Consider the following 13,438-nt stretch of genomic DNA (forward strand, 5'->3'; position numbering starts at 1 on the left):
TTGTATTAAAAAAGTAATAACGGGCAGCATTTTATATCATGTTTTTTTTTCAAAAGAAGTAGAAACAGAAAACAAATTAAAATCGAATTTAAAAAATTACTATTTTAGAAAAGAAAATGCTCCATCTACGATGAGCTTATAAACAAGAGGGTTGTGAATTGATTTTCGACGCAGTTCCCCGGTATGTTCCTATGGCCAGGCACCCATATTAGGTGAATATTGTATTGCTCAGCCATCTCATTGAGAGATTTGCGGCAGTCGATTGCCGTGTTCGAGTTGAGGAACACAGAGAATGCCGTGTTCGAGTTGAGGAACACAGAGAGAGGTTACATAAACCAGATGCTATCAGGCCACGGCTATTTTCGTAAATATACGTGTCTATACGAGAAAGAGGAGATTGTCCACGATGCAGAACACACTTTTTTCAAATGTAGCCAATGGAGAGAACGAGATCGGTCGTGTCTCCTCCCGAAACGTAGTCGACAAAATGTTACAAAATAAGAGGCACTAGGAGGTTGTAACTACACTGGTAGAAAAAATTTGCCATTACTGTTTGGAATTAATAGGTTGACTTACGTTACCATTTAATTTCGATACCGCTTTAGATCAAATTATTACCATCCGGTATTATTATGGTATTAACTATCAAACGATAACGATATGTAGCCGTTGCTGAAAACTAGTTGGTCGCCTTGGTAGTTTGTTTTTTTCACATAATGCAAACGAAAAATTATTACGACAAAAAAATTGTGTGAATATAGTGAAGTATGTTATAGCTAAGTGTAGTATTTTTATCATTATTAATATTTACTAATGCAAGCATTCTTTCATTACCCTGCCAACATTTTTTGAATTTGGGGACTCTTTTGAGAATCCCCACTACGTCGAAAACAATCATATACGACATCAAAAACTCGTCGGAAAAGCGCCGTCACTATTGAGAAGTTGTACCACGCCAAGTTACTACAAAAATGTTTCGCATGAGTGCAATTATTAGGTGCCTTTATAGATCAATTTAGAACGACGCCAATAAGGGACCCTCCAAACAATCAGAAAAAGTGCATTTTAAGATAGTTGTAAAAGAATCATTGTGGTCGAGTAAAACACGTTTGTTTAGATATTTATTAATTTGATTAAACATTTACAAATTCTTAAAAATATAACATTTGTACCACTATCACATTACATTTAACATAATTTTTGGCATTAATGATTATGTTGAGTTACAAGTAGTGAGTTACATGTTGCTGCGTCTATCAACCAGTGTTTTTATTCCATGGAGGCAGCGTGTCTGTAAAATATCTGAAAAACAATCACTTTATTCCATTTGGAAAATCACCAAATTGTTCACCAATATACCTTTCACAATTTTAAGCGTATAATCTATGTTTTCAGAACTTTATATTCGTTTTTATTTAATTAAAATATAACAAGCTGGTTGCGCTTGGCGTTTCACAAAAAAAATGGCTTTTTTAACAGTAGGGATGGCAAATTACTTGCATGTACTTTTTGATGTACCTTTTCATGATGGTTGAAGTGACATTTACGAGTCTGTGGTAACGATGAGGTTGAAATGGAACTTTGAAATGCTGGCAGGGTAGATGCATAAGTGGCATACACAATCAATCTTTCCCCACCACACAAATTGATGGTTGCAGTGCCTGCGATGGGATATAACTTAATTGGTAGAAAAGCTTTTCATGGAAAAATTATGAGGTGCATGTACATATGATATGTATTAAATGCCTTAAAAACAGTATTTAAATTCATAAAAAAAGTATTTGTTACGTGTGTTTTAATAATCTAAATATGTATTACAACAATAAATACCGCGATTGTAATAAACCCAACACCGTTTTTGTATTATTTGGTAATACCGCGCTGTTTATACATCAATACCTTTATGGTATAAATATTAATACCGCTTAGGTATTTTTTTCAATACCATATTTGTACTTTAATAATACCGTAAGGTACTTTCATCATTTGTTTACCGCCTGTACCGTTCCATATTGATATTGTACCATACGGGGTTGGCTAACTATCAATAACGTTCGGTATCGATTTGAACCCGTATGGTAATAATTTTTCTATGGGTGTACCATTCTGACCGAAGAGTTTTCTTTTCTGAGGAACAAAATTTCAGATTTTAAAAACAAATAGAACATCTTAGAGATAATTGTTGAATCACTTATCATAAATTCTGACATATTTTCTCTAAAAGGAAATACTTTATAAGAAAGGGGGATTTTTTCATTGGGTCTAGATATGGCAATCCTGGTGCCCATATCAGCGTTGCCACAACGAATTTTTATTTTGGACCAACATTTTTCCATAATCGGACCAAAATTCCCTCAAGCGGACCAAATTTCCAATTTCGAAGAAAACTGCTTTAAAACTGCTTTAAAACTGCTTTATTGTTGTACATAGTGATTTTATTAAAAAAACAAGTATATACAGCACTAAGTTCGGCCGGGCCGAATCTTAAATCCCCAGCACCATGAACCAAATATTAGGGTTTCCTTTGAAATTTCAGGAGGGCTTGAGGACTTGAGGACACTTCCCGAAGATAAATTTAAAGATTTCACCTATGAGAACCATTTTTGTTTGAGTTTTAGAGGAATCATTAACATCTCTTGTAAGTGTGCAAGAAAATTATAAAATAACGTCTTGATTTGAAATCTTAAATCTGTAGAAGTAAAATCTGGAAATTTTACATTGAGTTTCAAGCTATTTTCATGATCAGTACCCAGAAGCCCAAGAAGTAAAATCGGGAGATCGGTCTATATGGGGGCTATACCAAAATATGGACCGATACTCACAATTTTTGGCACACGTATTTGTGGTCCTACAATACCTTTAGATTTCCAATTTCAGGTAAATTGAATAAAAACTGCGGTTTCTATAAGCCCAAGAAGTAAAATCGGGAGATCGGTCTATATGGGGGCTATACCAAAACATGGACCGATACTCACCATTTTTGGCACACTTCTTTATGGTCATAAAATACCTCTAGATTTCAAATTTCAGGCAAATTGGATAAAAACTACGATTTCTATAAGCCCAAGACCCCAAATCGGGAGGTCGGTTTATATGGGGACTATATCAAAACCTGGACCGATATAGCCCATCTTCGAACTTGACCTGCCTGCAGACAAAAGACGAGTTTGTGCAAAATTTCAGCACGATTGCTTCATTATTGAAGACTGTAGCGTGATTACAACAGACGGACATCGTTATATCGTCTTAGAATTTTTCCCTGATCAAGAATATATATACTTTATATAGTCGGAAATCGATATTTCGATGTGTTACAAACGGAATGACACCATTCTATGGTGGTGGGTATAATAAAGTAAATCCGTCGTACAATGGTTCATACCCGCTGTGCAGACAAACGGTTATGGATTCAATCCTAGTTTCGATCAAACACCATATGCTAGTGACATTTCTGAGTGTTTCAAAGCTACTCTAAAAATCGGAAATGGTGTTCAGGCTCGGCTATAAAAAGGAGATTCCTTGTCTTTGACCTAAACATAGAATCGGGAAGCACTCAGTGACAAGAAAGAAGTTCAACACTGCTGTATAATAATGGACTCAATACTCAAAGGGAGCCTAAAATAACGGGCCGCCACAATTGGCAAAGTTCACCTTAAATGTGAGTATTAAAACCAGGATAACATTACAACGTTGCTAGTTTAGCAAAATAATGCCACGGCCTTAAGAAAATAATGTATGCTTTTAGTATGAATCAATTTGATTTTTTGCTAAAAGCACCTATACTATTGGTCAACTTTGATGACATCGTTCAATATAATTCCTATAAATAAAAATAGTTTACAAAAAAAAATTTTTGTTATGTCATGTTTCTGAGATATCCTTATAAAAATATAAGGATATCTCAGAAACCGCTTTATTACAAAATTTTTAACCTCTATTTTCGAATTCAGGAGTTGAAAATACATAAAAAGCAAACTCTCATCAAATGTAAATTTTAGTGTAAACTAGCGTAATTACTATTTTTTTTTACTTTTCATTACAGATTGTCTTAACATTGTAAAGTTTTATCCGCGTGTATAAGGCCAAAGAAGAAAAACAAAGTAAATAAATCCTGGACAACAATCCAACTCAACTTCCAATACATTGACGGAATTCAATGTATTTCACACATTTAATAAATGTAGAAATTATAGTATTAAATGATTTACGGGTTTCATTTCAACATATTGTTGCTGGGACAACAAACATTTGTAGTTGTTATAGCAGTAAAAATGTTAGCTATTTCAACTAACGCAGTTTGCTACTTTAAGGCCGGTACTATGTTCATTCTTGCGAAAAATTTTTATGGAAACCATTATTTCGCACATAGAAAGCGGCGTTTTTTTAGGTAGCTTGGAGCGCTATTTTACAGGGAGCGTAATTGGATTAAGTTGGTGGTTGTTGCTTGTTTTTACAAAATAACATTTTATTTTTCCTTGGGCAATTGATCTGCTATTCCTTTCATCCTTTGTATAGTTTCGGAACAAAAATATGGTCCGTGTTTGATTTATAAACCCGCACAAATAGTTTTTAATAAATAAATAATTTCTTAATTCACATTGCAAATGGCGCCGTGCTATAAACGTCGGTTTTTCAACACGAAAAAACAAAGTATCACAAATGGAAAAAAATTCGCAAATTTTTCGCATTTTTTGGTTTTGTATGGAGTTTCAACGCGAAAACCGAACAGAGTACCGGCCTTTAGCAGCGATGTTTGTCAAAAACTTTTAGCAAACACGTTTGCTAATTCAGCAGCATTTGTTTGCTATTGTAGCTGTAAAAAATGTTTGCTGTTTCAACTAACGAATGTTTGCTGAAACAACTACATGCTACTGCTGTCCCTTTTTCAGCAAACAAAAACTGCTGTTTTAGCAAACATTTTTGCTATTATGAGTAACAAAATTTTTTGGGTGTATAACGTTAATGAAAATTTTAATATTATAAATAATTTTTGACATTAAAAAATGTGTATTTTTACATAATATACTAAAAACATCATGCATTCATTATATGTAACTTTTCTTTTCGACTTTTTCCCCTAATTCTTAATGCCTGCATAATTTGTCAAAATGTATGAACCCATTTATTAAAAATATTTTAGAATATGTTATATTACTTACATATAAATATGAACACCAACGCTTCCAGTTAATTAATAACATATTTCGTCAACCTTTTTCGGCCATAAATAATCTTCGAATCGCGACGGCGCCTCAAACTGAACTTAAAAAACCAAACACATCAAAGCCACGTGCTGCCTTAAAAAACGTTATGTTTGGTTTTTTGTCTTGTAGTATATGCTTACATTGTATACATACACCCAGAAAACAAATTCGTTGTCTCAACCGAATTATTTGCCAACCGAAAACAGGTGGTTCCATTAACTATCAATGATATCTGTCAGCACAACTAACATTTGGCAATTGTAACTGCATGGTAGTATGTTGGATCAACTTTGCATTGGTTGTCGCAATCTCATGTTAATTGTTTGGTTTGTTGGTGCAACCGCTCTCGATGTTCTTTATTATTATCCTAACCAAATTCCAATATTAAATGAATGATTCAATTTGTAAGAGGAAATTTCCCAAATGTTTTCTCCATAAGGAGTTAGCATAAAGGGTCCAAAATTGAGTTATCTCTCCCAGCCAGATCTATACTAAAGGCTGTGGAAAGGTTCATTCGCCCGAACCGAAACATGTACAGTCCAGGCGTGTATAGATTTGTATCTGGCGTTTTCTTTTCAATGGTTCTATTAACCATGTTCCTTAATCTATCTGTCCATAAAGCTCGAAAAATAATTGTATAATTAGAAAGGGCAGATTATATTGAGATTTTATTAATTCATTACACGATTTACAATCATAATAAACTACGAAAATAAATACAAAGGGTGCTAACATCAAAGGATTTTGATCTGTATGTGAGATCAATTTACAAAGGGATGAAATAATGTTTGTCTATTTTTATGGGATACTTTTGTACACCAATGACAGATGGTTATTAGATTGTTATTATGTGGTCAAACTACAGAACCTACTTCAATATATACTTGCCAGAAATTTCCCTCCTAAGCCGCTAGATATAAATATAGATCGACTTAGAACCGCCGTTGACTCGTCCTATGTGCTTAATACAATAAAAAAGCTCGCTTTCCGTAAAAAGTATTTGTGTATGTTGGTGTATGAAGCTGAAATTTTTATGGAATCTTTTATAATATTATGTTTTTACAAAGTCGATACTATACTTACCTTAAGCCAAATTCTACACTTGGTAATGCGAACATTATTATTCAATTTATTGCGGACTATTAAAAAGTAAATTTAGTGACGCTGTTCCCCGTTTTGTAAATTTTTTAGCATCATACCATCTAAATTGTCATTGTTGATATTACTATTTATATAGATTTCTATACTGATGGCTCGAAATTGAATGGACAAGTGGGGTTCGGATTGTATTCTATAGATCTGGAAATTCGAATAGCGAAAAGATTACCTAATCACTGTAGTGTTTTTCAGGCTGAAATATTGGCAATAAGAGAGGTGGTGAATTGGCTGAGAAGTAATGTTCCAACAAATATTGGCATTAATATATACTCAGACAGTCAACCTGCAATAAAATCCTTGGACTCTGTGTTCCTTAACTCGAAAACGGTCATAGACTGCCGCAAATCTCTCAACGAGATGGCTGAGCAGTACAATATTCACCTAATATGGGTGACTGGCCATAGGAACATACCGGGGAACTGCGAAGCGAATTTTAGGAGCATATAGATTACTGGCGGACCTGGAAAACGTTAACTTAAGCAGTTTGTTAATGTTTTTGGAGCAATCTGGTTGGTTCCACAAAAGTAAATAATAGAGAAGGTTCAGTGGTTAAGACTAGAAGTGCCCATATGTAATAGGTACTTTTAGTTAAATGTGGTATCACAATGGACTGAATAGTCTAAGTGAACCTGAAATTTAATCGGGCTGCCACTTTAACCTAACCTAACCTACTATTTACTTGTTGCAACAACTACCTTACGTGCGTCCCATGATTGAACTAAAATTCTTTTAGTATACTCAACCATTTGTTGATTCCCATGCTGTAGGTCGCACTATGCTGGTGGTTAGCTCAACAACATAAAACGAAATTGATCGGCATTGGTTATTGTAACCAATTGAATAGTTATGGGAATTCCTATTTGATATTGTGAACTGTTTTACAGTTGTATTGGATATATAATGGGAGAAATAATTAAAAAATTGTTCTTGTAACAAAAAATACGTTACTGTTATCATCTCCTTATTGTAATGATCGAATTGCAATCAACCATTTCTCCCCCCGTATTTTCAACCCCGTATTTTTGGATATATTATGTAAAGTTTCATTAATTTTATGAAAGAATCCATGCGAATTATTAAAAATTTAGTAACGTAATACGCAACCGTACATCTATTTCATGAAAGAGTCCATAAATTTTTAAAAATATACGAATTCATATGTTCATAGTGCATACACGGCCAGCCTGACTTTAGACACCCCTTACTTGCTTATTTCTAATAAGTTGGATCAATCAATTACGTGATTTAATCAGAAAAAACTGTATTCTGAGTAATCGTGAAAACTTTGCATTGGTAACAGATATTTATTGTTTTTAAGTAACTAATTATTTCTAAGCATTGGTGAATTGAATGAAATATTTTGAAATATAGCTGATCAAAATTGTAATTTTGTCATCCTGAATCGTTAAACCGCCAGTGTACATTCATAAATGTATATATTGGCTAGACTCAACCAATCGCGACATATTTGGGTCGTTTCAACGATTATAATCTTTCAATAAACTCATATTGACATTCCCTAAAAGAAAACATACAGACGTAGCGACATACAGACAAATTAAGAAGAAAAGGCCGCCTAGTGCAACGATTTTAGAATTACCTAGGTGGTGAAAGTGTAACAGATGTCTGCAAATCCTCAAGTGTATGTATGTCGCCGCAGCCTCTTTGATTTGACAAAAATTTAACATGAACAGGCCAACACAATGTGTTTTCAATTTGCTGGTTCGATTATGGGAGATAACATTCGAAATTGTGTTTAAGTCACGTCCTATCAAACGCTAAACGGGCACAGTCTGAAATCACACCTAATGTGACACGTGTCTTCTGTTAACGTTTGAATCTTTGTCGGTAATCTGAAAGTCTGTCGTCATGTTTCTTTTAAATTTGAATCGCATGATGACCATTTACATAAACATTTGTCGCGTTAGCCAAGTCTAATATGATTATCTTAAAATTTTGCAAACCTCTGAAATTTTCCATTTGATTTTTTGGATATTTCCCAGAATTCGAGTAACAACATTTCATGGTACCATCAAACCACAGGTGGGAATTACCGTAGTTATAAAATGTGGTAAAGTACCTGTACAAATCTACAATAGGGTCAAATTTCTTACTGCCATAAGTTAATTCACCTAAGGAGACAGGTAGGAAATGATGAGTACACAACAGGAGGTAAGGATTAGCAAGTCTTATATGATGGGGTGCCAATCTAAGATACGTCTTGAGAGAAAATACCTGCTCTTGCAGTCAAGCTATTTAAGGTATGGAATATCAGAAAGAGAACATCACTGTTGTGAAAGCATTTGAAGGATAACAACGTAGAAATTTTGTAAAATGTCTGGAATTTACGACAATATCCACATATACGAAATGAATGTAAAATCTTCAATAACATTTGCTGAAGAGAAGAAATCTGAAATTGGAGTAAATACATCACAATTTTCGCCCTATGACCTGCAGATGTTTGTCGACAGCCTGGAAACCATTACCCGCTTGGAACAATCCAAGCGTAAACAGAAACCCCAAAAAGCTACGAAAAGTCCACAAATCAAGCAGAAAAAACGTCAAGTGACATGTTTGGATTCCTCAACCTGCAGCAGCATACATGATGATGAATTATGCAGTTTTAGCGATATCTCATCTTCATCGGAAAATATTTGTGATGACATTTATTTTGGTCTTCCAGTGCAAGGACAAAGTACAGCTGTTTACAGCAATTTGAATTTGAATTCAGATAATAGCAGCACATCGGATTCTGTCGATTCTGGAATATTTGTCAATGAGAATATTTCTGCCAGTCATTTATATGAGAATATACCTCCATTATATCCACGTTCGAAGATGGTTTCTTATTCTAAAAGCAAATCTTTGAAATCTCGATTACTTTCTCTTATCAAAAAGAAGAAACTTGGAAAAGTCCAAGAGCCAACCATCGACATACTGTCATCTACAACAATTGGTGAACAAATTGAAGCTAAAGCTATGTGCAAAGATGGGTGTGATGAAGAAGCTGCTTTCAAGAAGAATTTGTGCGAAAAATCCCAGAAAGCGAAGAAGAAACATGAATATAAATTTATTAACAAGGCCATGCGGCTCCTAACTTTGTAAGCTGTTGTCGTGAAGACCGAGAAGAGGAGTAATGAAGACCAAGAGGCGATGTGATATGGATACTTTTGGAGAGTTCTAAACTTCTCAGTGACGACCAAGAAGTGATGTGATATGAATACTTTTGGAGAGTTCTAAACTTCTTCAGAGACCAAACGTAGTTAATTTCTGTTATAAAATGTAAAACATTTTTGTTAAACCATAACTTAGCCAATGAATTTCAAAATATACAAATATTCGATGTAAAAAATTTTAAGTACAATTTTTTTTTTAATTTAAGTACAATGGATGGGAAAGAATCGAAGTAGATTATACGAGTTATGTATTGACGGAGCTAATGGATAGTACCAGGGATCCGGAGCGGAGCGGAGCAAGCCCTTTTTTGCCGGAGCGGGAGCGGAGCGGGAGCGGCATTTCTAAAATCCGGAGCGGAGCGGTTTCCAAATGAAAAACCGCTCCGCTCCGAATAAAATATTACTTGAATGAAATGTGTAACTTTGAAATTACACTGTGTAGGTAATTTCAAATTTAGCTAGTACTTAGCGTAGTGTGAGTAAACGTTTAAAATGTACGATATGTATTTTTGTACGTACGTACATTGGGGAAAACACAACGTGTTTTTTAGTAATTGTTTTCAAAAAAGGCAAATGTCAAAATATATATGTAGTATGTGTTGTAAAAGTAACAACAGTACTTTCGATCAATTTCATCCCGTATTACTACAAAGATGTTTGTAATGAACGTCAAATAAATGCAATTAAACGATCTTATTTATATTCAATTTTTTAGTTTTCTACACTGAAAAAAATATTGTCGTGAAGTCAAAGATTCCATGTCCTTAGAATAAGAATGCAAATTTTGCTTAACATGGAAGACGCATTTCTCTAAAATAAAGTTTTTTATACCCATCACCTTAGAATGGTGACGGGGGTATAATACGTTTGTCATTCCGTTTGTAACACATCGAAATATCGATTTCCGACTATGTAAAGTATATATATTCTTGATCAGGGAGAAATTCTAAGACGATATAACGATGTCCGTCTGTCTGTCTGTTGTAATCACGCTACAGTCTTCAATAATGAAGCAATCGTGCTGAAATTTTGCACAACCTCGTCTTTTGTCCGCAGGCGGGTCAAATTCGAAGATGGGTTATATCGGTCCAGGTTTTGATATAGTCCCCATATAAACCGACCTCCCGATTTGGGGTCTTGGGCTTATATAAATCGTATTTTTTATCCAATTTGCCTGAAATTTGAAATCTGGAGGTATTTTATGACCGTAAAGAGGTGTGCCAAAAATGGTGAGTATCGGTCCATGTTTTGGTATAGCCCCCATATAGACCGATCTCCCGATTTTACTTCTTGGGCTTATAGAAACCGCAGTTTTTATTCAATTTACCTGAAATTGGAAATCTAGAGGTATTGTAGGACCACAAATACGGTCCATATTTTGGTATAGCCCCCATATAGACCGATCTCCCGATTTTACTTCTTGGGCTTATAGAAACCGCAGTTTTTATTCAATTTACCTGAAATTGGAAATCTAGAGGTATTGTAGGACCACAAATACGTGTGCCAAAAATTGTGAGTATCGGTCCATGTTTTGGTATGGTCCCCATATAAAACGACCTCCCGATTTGGGGTCTTGGGCTTATAGAAAGCGTATTTTTTATCCAATTTGTCTGAAATTGGAAATCTAGGGGTATTTTCGGACCATAAAGAGGTGTGCCAAAAATGGTGAGTATCGGTCCATATTTTGGTATAGCCCCCATATAGACCGATTTCCCGATTTTACTTCTTGGGCTTCTAGAATCCGAAGTTTTTATCCTATTTGCCTGAAATTGGAAATCTAGACGTATTTTCGGGTCATAAAGAGGTGTGCCGAAAACGGTGAGTAGCGGTCCATGTTTTAGTATATCCCCCATAAGAACGATCTCCCGATTTAACTCCTTGGGTTTCTAGAAACCGTAATTTTTATCTGATTTGCCTGAAATTGTAAATATTCTGGTATTTTAGGCTCGGTCCATTTGGTAATGCCTCCATATAGACCGTCTTCACTTGAATTGCTTGAAACTCAATGTAAAATTTCCAGATTTTACTTCTACATATTTAAGATTTCAAATCAAGACGCTATTTTATAATTTTCTTGCACACTTACAAGAGATGTTAATGATTCCTCTAAAACTCAAACAAAAATGGTTCTTATAAATCCAGAATCTGATATAGTCCTCATAGGTGAAATCTTTAAATTTATCTTCGGGAAGTGTCCTCAAGTCCTCAAGCCTTCCTAAAATTTCAAAGGAAACCCTAATATTTGGTTCATGGTGGTGGGTATTTAAGGTTCGGCCCGGCCGAACTTAGTGCTGTATATACTTGTTTTCTTGTCCAAAAGGCAATAAACTTTTGAATGAAGTTGTAATGTCCTTATAATTAAGTGATTTTACTTAAAAATGTGTATCATAACATGAAAGATAAAATTTTTGAGGTAAGGTCAACGTGACTTGAAAATTAAGAAAAATTCTTTAAAATTAATAAAATTGTCTTTAAATTTGTTTCCTTTTTGCATCTTGCCTACAAAGCAAAAAATCGTTAAAAAATAAGACATGTTTTTCAACACTTTATTTTAAAGACGCTTTTTACTTGAAACATAGCATAATTTCTACTGGAAGTCGAGTCTTAATATGGAAAAAAAAATAACTCGTTAACTCGTTTTTAAAGGATTTTGATAACAACTGACGAAAAAAATCTAAAAAAATGAAAAATTAACATATGCTTCCTAGAATGCTTCCTTTAATGAAGTCAAAATGGATTTAATATTTCTGAAAAAATCTTCAAAATTAATAAAATATTTCAACACATTGTTTTAAAGTCATTATACCCTAAACCACATAGTGGTTAGGGTATAACAAGTTTGATCTGCCAAAAAATGTGCCTACAAGAAATATTGATTTTAGACCCCATAAAATATATACCGATCGACTCAGAATCACCTCCCGAGTCGATCTAGCGCTTGGCGTCCGTCCGTCCATTCGTCCGTCTGTCCATGTATTTGTTGTTCACAGGATTTCGGTCGCAATTATTAACCGATTTTGATGAAATTTGGTACTGGGAGTTTTTTTGGGCACAAGGACGAACGTTATTGAATTTGGAAGAAATCGGATCAAATTTAGATATAGCTCCCATATATATGTATTGCCCGATTTCGACAAATGGGGTCACTTTGCACTTTTTTTACTAACCGATCGTCGTCAAATTTAGCACAAAATAATCTTCTGTATCACCCTTTCAGTCTGAAAATTTCATCGAAATCGGTTCAGATTTAGATATAGGTCCCATATATATGTATCGCCCGATTTTGTCAAATTAGGTCATAAACCCTTATTTATCAACCGATCTTACTCAAAGGTGGCGAAATGTAATCTTCTATAGCACTAACTATATGTGCAAAAAATCATCGAAATCGGTTCAGATTTAGCTATAGCTCCCATATATGTACCGCCCGATTTTTCTAAATAAAATAAAACTCAATTGAACAAATAATACAATGTTTGTACTATAATCTTCTCGAAGAGGAGCGGAGCGGAGCGGAACGATTTTTTTTTCACGGAGCGGAGCGGTTTTTTTTTCTCCGGAGCGGGAGCGGAGCGGAGCGAAAAAAATGGACCGCTCCGGATCCCTGGATAGTACCATAAGTCGGAAGGTAGTACGGCCCATATGAACCATGAACGGGCATCCAGTATTGATGTCCATATCTCTAATTCTAAATAAAAATCGCCTTTGTAACATATTCTGCTTCAAGCATATATATTTTCAAAATTTGTTCAAACAAAAAATTGTTAGTATTGTGCAAATATTTTATGTTTCACATTTTTTAAGAACCCAAATAATTAATTCCATTTGTTTGCTTGCAGCAAAAAGTTTTACTGCCTGTTCATGAAACACACAATCGACTCGAGACGAATCGTTCGT

General features: G+C 34.6%; 1 long non-coding RNA gene across 1 annotated transcript; it reads right to left on the reverse strand.

The window, feature by feature from the left end:
- Positions 1-1,088: 1,088 nt before the first annotated feature.
- LOC142227576 (uncharacterized) lies at positions 1,089-1,590 on the reverse strand. Its single transcript, XR_012719910.1, has 2 exons — positions 1,360-1,590; positions 1,089-1,302 (listed from the first exon to the last, which is right to left on the reverse strand). It is a non-coding gene; the product is annotated as an uncharacterized LOC142227576 (long non-coding RNA).
- Between the last annotated feature and the right edge of the window lie 11,848 nt (positions 1,591-13,438).

This window comes from Haematobia irritans, chromosome 2 (assembly GCF_050003625.1).
Source record: "Haematobia irritans isolate KBUSLIRL chromosome 2, ASM5000362v1, whole genome shotgun sequence".
In the NCBI taxonomy this organism is placed as follows: Eukaryota; Metazoa; Arthropoda; class Insecta; order Diptera; family Muscidae; genus Haematobia; species Haematobia irritans.